Source organism: Nerophis lumbriciformis, unplaced genomic scaffold (genome assembly GCF_033978685.3).
Source record: "Nerophis lumbriciformis unplaced genomic scaffold, RoL_Nlum_v2.1 HiC_scaffold_47, whole genome shotgun sequence".
Lineage (NCBI taxonomy): Eukaryota > Metazoa > Chordata > Actinopteri > Syngnathiformes > Syngnathidae > Nerophis > Nerophis lumbriciformis.
The window spans coordinates 235,216-241,730 of record NW_027316589.1 but is presented as its reverse complement, the minus strand read 5'-3'; positions in this window follow the sequence as shown (position 1 = coordinate 241,730).

The following is a 6,515-nucleotide window of genomic DNA, read 5'->3' as shown; positions in this document are numbered from 1 at the left end:
TGTATTTGCAAACCTTACAAAAACAACTGATTCTAGTAAAACTCACATAGATTCAATATTACAGGCATTTTTAGACATTTCACATGTTTGAATACATTTTTATTGCTTTTTTCGTTTGGGCAAGTCCGATCGGCAGGAGGCCACGGGGAAGACCCAGGACACATTGGGAAGACTATGTCTCAGGCTGGCCTGGGAACGCCTCGGGATCCCCCGAGAAGAGCTGGACAAAGTGGCTGGGGAGAGGGAAGTCTGGGCTTCTCTGCTTAAGCTGCTTCCCCCGCAACCCGACCTCGGATAAGCGGAAGAAAATGGATGGATTTAGTATGACAGTTATACTGTCATATTGAGTAAAAAAAACTGTTTTTCATAGATTCAATATTACAGGCATCTTTAGATGGATTGCATGTTTGGTTTTGGAGATATGTTTATACAACTTTCATATTTAGTATGACAGTTATACTGTCATATTGAGTAAAAAAAAACAACTTGTGTCTGCAAACCTTACAAAAGATTATTATTCTAGTAAAACTAACAAAGATACATTTTTCCAAGCATTATTAGCATTTGTTGTTTTGGAGTTATAATGCTTGCATTGAGAGACGACGGGCTCGGGTGGCAATTCTTGTTGCCCCCCGGCTCAAAGCCTGCACGTTGGAGTTCAACCCAGTGGACCAGTGGGTAGCTTTCCTCCGCCTTCGGGTGGGGGGACGGGTCCTGACTGTTGTTTGGCCTTACGCGCCAAACGGCAGCTCAGAGTACCCACCCTTTTTGGATTCACTCGAGGGAGTACTGGAAAGTGCTCCACCGGGTGATTCCCTCGTTCTACTGGGGGCCTTCAACGCTCATCTTGGCAACAACAGTGAAACCTGGAGAGGCGTGATTGGGAAGAATGGCCGCCCGGATCTGAACCCGAGTGGTGTTTTGTTATTGGACTTTTGTGCTCGTCACAGATTGTCAATAACAAACACCAAGTTCAAACATAAGGGTGTCCATATGTGCACTTGGCACCAGGACACCCTAGGCCGCAGTTCCATGATCGATTTTGTAGTTGTGTCATCGGATTTGCGGTCTCATGTTTTGGACACTCGGGTGAAGAGAGGGGCCGAGCTTTCTACCGATCACCACCTGGTGGTGAGTTGGCTGCGATGGTGGGGGAGGATGCCTGACAGACCTGGCAGGCCCAAACGCATTGTGAGGGTTTGCTGGGAACGCCTCCGGAAGAACTTTGAACATGTCACGAGGGAGGCGCTGGACATTGAGTCTGAGTGGACCATGTTCCGTGCCTCTCTTGTCGAGCCGGCTGATTGGAGCTGTGGCCGCAAGGAGTTTGGTGCCTGTCGTGGCGGTAATCCTAGAACCCGCTGGTGGACATCAGCAGTGAGGGATGCCGTCAAGCTGAAGAAAGAGCCTATCGGGTCCTTTTGGCTCATGGGACTCCAGAGGCAGCCGACAGGCCAAGCGAAGTGTGGCTTCAGCGGTCGCAGAGGCAAAAACTCGGACATGGGAGGAGTTTGGAGAAGCCATGGAAAACGACTTCCAGACGGCTTCGAAGCGATTCTGGACCACCAGCCGCCGGCTCAAGGGGGGGCAGCAGTGCACTGTAACACTGTGTATGGTGAGGATGGTGCGCTGCTGACCTCTACTGCAGCTGTTATTGATCGGTGGAGGGAATACTTCGAAGACCTCCTTAATCCCACCAACATGTCTTCCTATGAGGAAGCAGTGCCTGGGGAGTCTGTGGTGGGCTCTCCTATTTCTGGGGATGAGGATGCCAAGGTAGTTAAAAAGCTCCTCAATGGCAACGCCCTGGGGGTGGATGAGATCCGTCCGGAGTTCCTTAAGGCTCTGGATGCTGTGGGGCTGTCGTGGTTGACAAGACTCTGCAACATCGCGTGGACATCGGGGGCGGTACTTCTGGATTGGGAGACCGGGGTGGTGGTTCCTCTCTTTAAGAAGGGGAACCAGAGGGTGTGTTTCAACTATCGTGAGATCACACTCCTCAGTCTTCCCGGTAAGGTCTATTCATGTGTACTGGAGAAGAGGCTACGCCGGATAGTCGAACCTCGGATTCAGGAGGAACAGTGTGGTTTACGTCCTGGTCGTGGAACTGCGGACCAGCTTTATACTCTCGGCAGGGTCCTTGAGGGTGCATGGGAGTTTGCCCAACCAGTCTACATGTGCTTTATGGACTTGGAGAAGGCATTCGACCATTTACCCCTGGAAGTCCTGTGGGGAGTGCTTAGAGTATGGGGTAACGGACTGTCTTATTGTGGCGGTTCGCTCCCTTTACAAGAGTCAGAGCTTGGTCCGCATTGCCGGCAGTAAGTCGGACCCGTTTCCAGTGAGGGTTGGACTCTGCCAAGGCTGCCCTCTGTCACCGATTCTGTTCATAACCTTTATGGACAGAATTTCTAGGCGCAGTCAGGGCGTTGAGGGGATCCGGTTTGGTGTCTGCAGGATTAGGTCTGTGCTATTTGCAGATGATGTGGTCCTGATGGCTTCATCTGGCCAAGATCTTCAGCCCTCACTGGATCGGTTCGCAGACGAGTGTGAAGTGACTGGGATGTGAATCAGCACCTCCAAGTCCGAGTCCATGGTTCTCGCCCGGAAAAGGGTGGAGTGCCATCTCCGGGTTGGGGAGGAGATCTTGCCCCAAGTGGAGGAGTTCAAGGACCTCAGAGTCTTGTTCACGAGTGAGGGAAGAGTGGATCGTGAGATCGACAGGCGGAACGGTGCGGCGTCTTCAGTAATGCGGACGCTGTATTGATCCGTTGTGGTGAAGAAGGAGCTGAGCCGGAAGGCAAAGCTCTCGATTTACCGGTCGATCTACGTTCCCATCCTCACCTATGGTCATGAGCTTTGTGTCATGGCCGAAAGGACAAAATCACGGGTACAAGCGGCCGAAATGAGTTTCCTCCGCCGGGTGGCGGGGCTCTCCCTTAGAGATAGGGTGAGAAGCTATGTCATCCGGGAGGAGCTCAAAGTAAAGCCATTGCTCCTCCATTTCGAGAGGAGCCAGATGAGGTGGTTCGGGCATCTGGTCAGGATGCCACCCGAACGCCTCCCTAGGGAGGTGTTTCGGGCACGTCCGACCGGTAGGAGGCCCAGGAAGACCCAGGAAACGGGAAGCTTATCTCTCCCGGCTGGCCTGGGAACGCCCCAGGATCCCCCGGGAGGAGCTGGACGAAGTGGCTGGGGAGAGGAAAGTCTGGGCTTCCCTGCTTAGGCTGCAGCCCCCGCGACCGACCTCGGATAAGCGGAAGAAAATGGATGGCTGGATGGAGGAGTTATGTTTAAATAACTGTCATAAAGAGTAAAACCTCATTTTTGTATTTGTAAACCTTACCAAAACAACTGATTTTAGTAAAACTCACACAGATTCAATATTACAGGCATTTTTAGACATTTTGCTTATTTGGTGTAGGAATTATGATGGAATACATTGTTTTTGCTTATTTCGCATTATCTCAGGATTTTAAGAACTTTACTGTCATATAGAGGAAACCCAATACTTTTTGTGTTTGAAAGCCTTAAAAAAGCATATGTTTCGAGTAAAACTCACAAGAATGCCTTATTTCAGGCATTATTAGCCATTTTTTATGTGTAGTTTAGGCATACTTGCCAATACTCCTGGATTTTCCAGGAGACTCCCGAAATTCAGCGCCTCTCCCGAAAACCTCCCGGGACAAATTTTCTCCCGAAAATCTCCCGAAATTCAGGCTGATCTGAGTGAGGACAGCCTGTATTCACGTCTGCTTTCCCACGATATAAACAGCATGCCTGCCCAATCACATTATAACTGTAGAATGATCGAGGGCGAGTTCTTGGTTTCTTATGTGGGTTTATTGTTAGGTAGTTTCATTAACGTCCTCCCAGCGCGGTAACAACACAAAACAACAGCAGTCACGTTTTCGTCTACCGTAAAGCAGTTTGTCTGCCGTAAACAGCAATGTTGTGACACTCTTTAAACAGGGCAATACTGCCATCTACTGTACATGCATATGTGACAATAACATCCAGGGCTTTTAGAGAGTGCAGTGCACAACTGCGCACACAACAAGGAGACAAAGCAGAAGAACGCGGAAGATACAGCCATGGCGACGCCGACGACGAGTAAGATGAAGAAACACGCTTATAAGTTCCAAGCCGCAGCTGCGATTGGACCTGGATAGCCTCCGGGAAGAAGTAGTGGAATACCAAGTGCTTTTCCTCAGGAAGCAAAGATTGACCGGTTTTTGGCCATGCTCAGGAGGGATGGAAAATTCCAGACTCTCGTGCATTTGATGAAAGCACTTTTGTGCGTGCCACACAGCAATGCATCATCAGAGAGGGTGTTCAGCATGGTTATAAAAATAGTGACAGAGAATAGAACAAGGATGGACAATTCAACCCTTAACTCAACAATGAGTAGATGAGTGTTATGTGTGTATATATGTGTAAATAAATGAAAACTGAAATTCAAGTATTTATTTTATATATATATATATATATATATATATATATATATATATATATATATATATATATATATATATATATATATATATGTCTTATATCTCCTGATGATTGAGGGAACCCCTCATGAAACAGGCCTGTAGAGATGAAGTAGTCTTGTGATTTTTTTCCCCACACATACATATATATATATATATATATATATATATATATATATAGCTAGAATTCACTGAAAGTCAAGTTTTTTTAATATAAGTGTGTATATATATATATATAAATATATATATATATATATATATATATATATATATATATATATATATACATACATATATATATATATATATATATATATATATATATATATATATATATATATATATATATATATATATATATATGTATATATATATATATGTGAAATACTTGACTTGGTGAATTCTAGCTCTAAATATACTCCTCCCCTCTTAACCACACCCCCAACCACGCCTCCACCCCACCCCCGACCATGCCTTCCCCACCCCCACCTCCTGAAATCGGAGGTCTCAATGTTGGCAAGTATGAGTTTAGGAGTTATGTTTAAATAACTGTCATAGTGAGTGTGGCAGTTACACTGTCATATTGAGTAAAAAAAACTAACTTGTGTCTTTGCAAACCTCACAAAAGAAAACGTTTCTAATAAAAATCACAAAGATACATTTCTTCACGCATTATTAGACATTTTTCATGTGTGGTTTAGGAATTATGTTTAAATAACTGTCATATTGAGTGTGGCAGTTATACTGCCATTATGTGTAAAACTTAATTTTGTATTTGCAAACCTTATAAAAACAACTGATTCTAGTAAAGCATAGATTCAATTTTACAGGCATTTTTAGACATTTTACATGTTTGGTTTAGGAGTTGTGTTTGAATACATTTTTTATTGCTATTTTCGTTAGGGCAAGGCCGACCGGCAGGAGGCCACGGGGAAGACCCAGGGCACATTGGGAAAACCGGTCAATCTTTGCTTCCTGAGGAAAAGCACTTGGTATTCCACTACTTCTTCCCGGAGGCTATCCAGGTCCAATCGCAGCTGCGGCTTGGAACTTATAAGCGTGTTTCTTCATCTTACTCGTCGTCGACGTCGCCATGGCTGTATCTTCCGCGTTCTTCTGCTTTGTCTCCTTGTTGTGTGCGCAGTTGTGCACTGCACTCTCTAAAAGCCCTGGATGTTATTGTCACATATGCATGTACAGTAGATGGCAGTATTGCCCTGTTTAAAGAGTGTCACAACATTGCTGTTTACGGCAGACAAACTGCTTTACGGTAGACGAAAACGTGACTGCTGTTGTTTTGTGTTGTTACCGCGCTGGGAGGACGTTAATGAAACTACCTAACAATAAACCCACATAAGAAACCAAGAACTCGCCCTCGATCATTCTACAGTTATAATGTGATTGGGCAGGCATGCTGTTTATATCGTGGGAAAGCAGACGTGAATACAGGCTGTCCTCACTCAGATCAGCCTGAATTTCGGGAGATTTTCGGGAGAAAATTTGTCCCGGGAGGTTTTCGGGAGAGGCGCTGAATTTCGGGAGTCTCCTGGAAAATCCAGGAGTATTGGCAAGTATGCCTAAACTACACATAAAAAATGGCTAATAATGCCTGAAATAAGGCATTCTTGTGAGTTTTACTCGAAACATATGCTTTTTTAAGGCTTGCAAACACAAAAAGTATTGGGTTTCCTCTATATGACAGTAAAGTTCTTAAAATCCTGAGATAATGCGAAATAAGCAAAAACAATGTATTCCATCATAATTCCTACACCAAATAAGCAAAATGTCTAAAAATGCCTGTAATATTGAATCTGTGTGAGTTTTACTAAAATCAGTTGTTTTGGTAAGGTTTACAAATACAAAAATGAGGTTTTACTCTTTATGACAGTTATTTAAACATAACTCCTCCATCCAGCCATCCATTTTCTTCCGCTTATCCGAGGTCGGTCGCGGGGGCTGCAGCCTAAGCAGGGAAGCCCAGACTTTCCTCTCCCCAGCCACTTCGTCCAGCTCCTCCCGGGG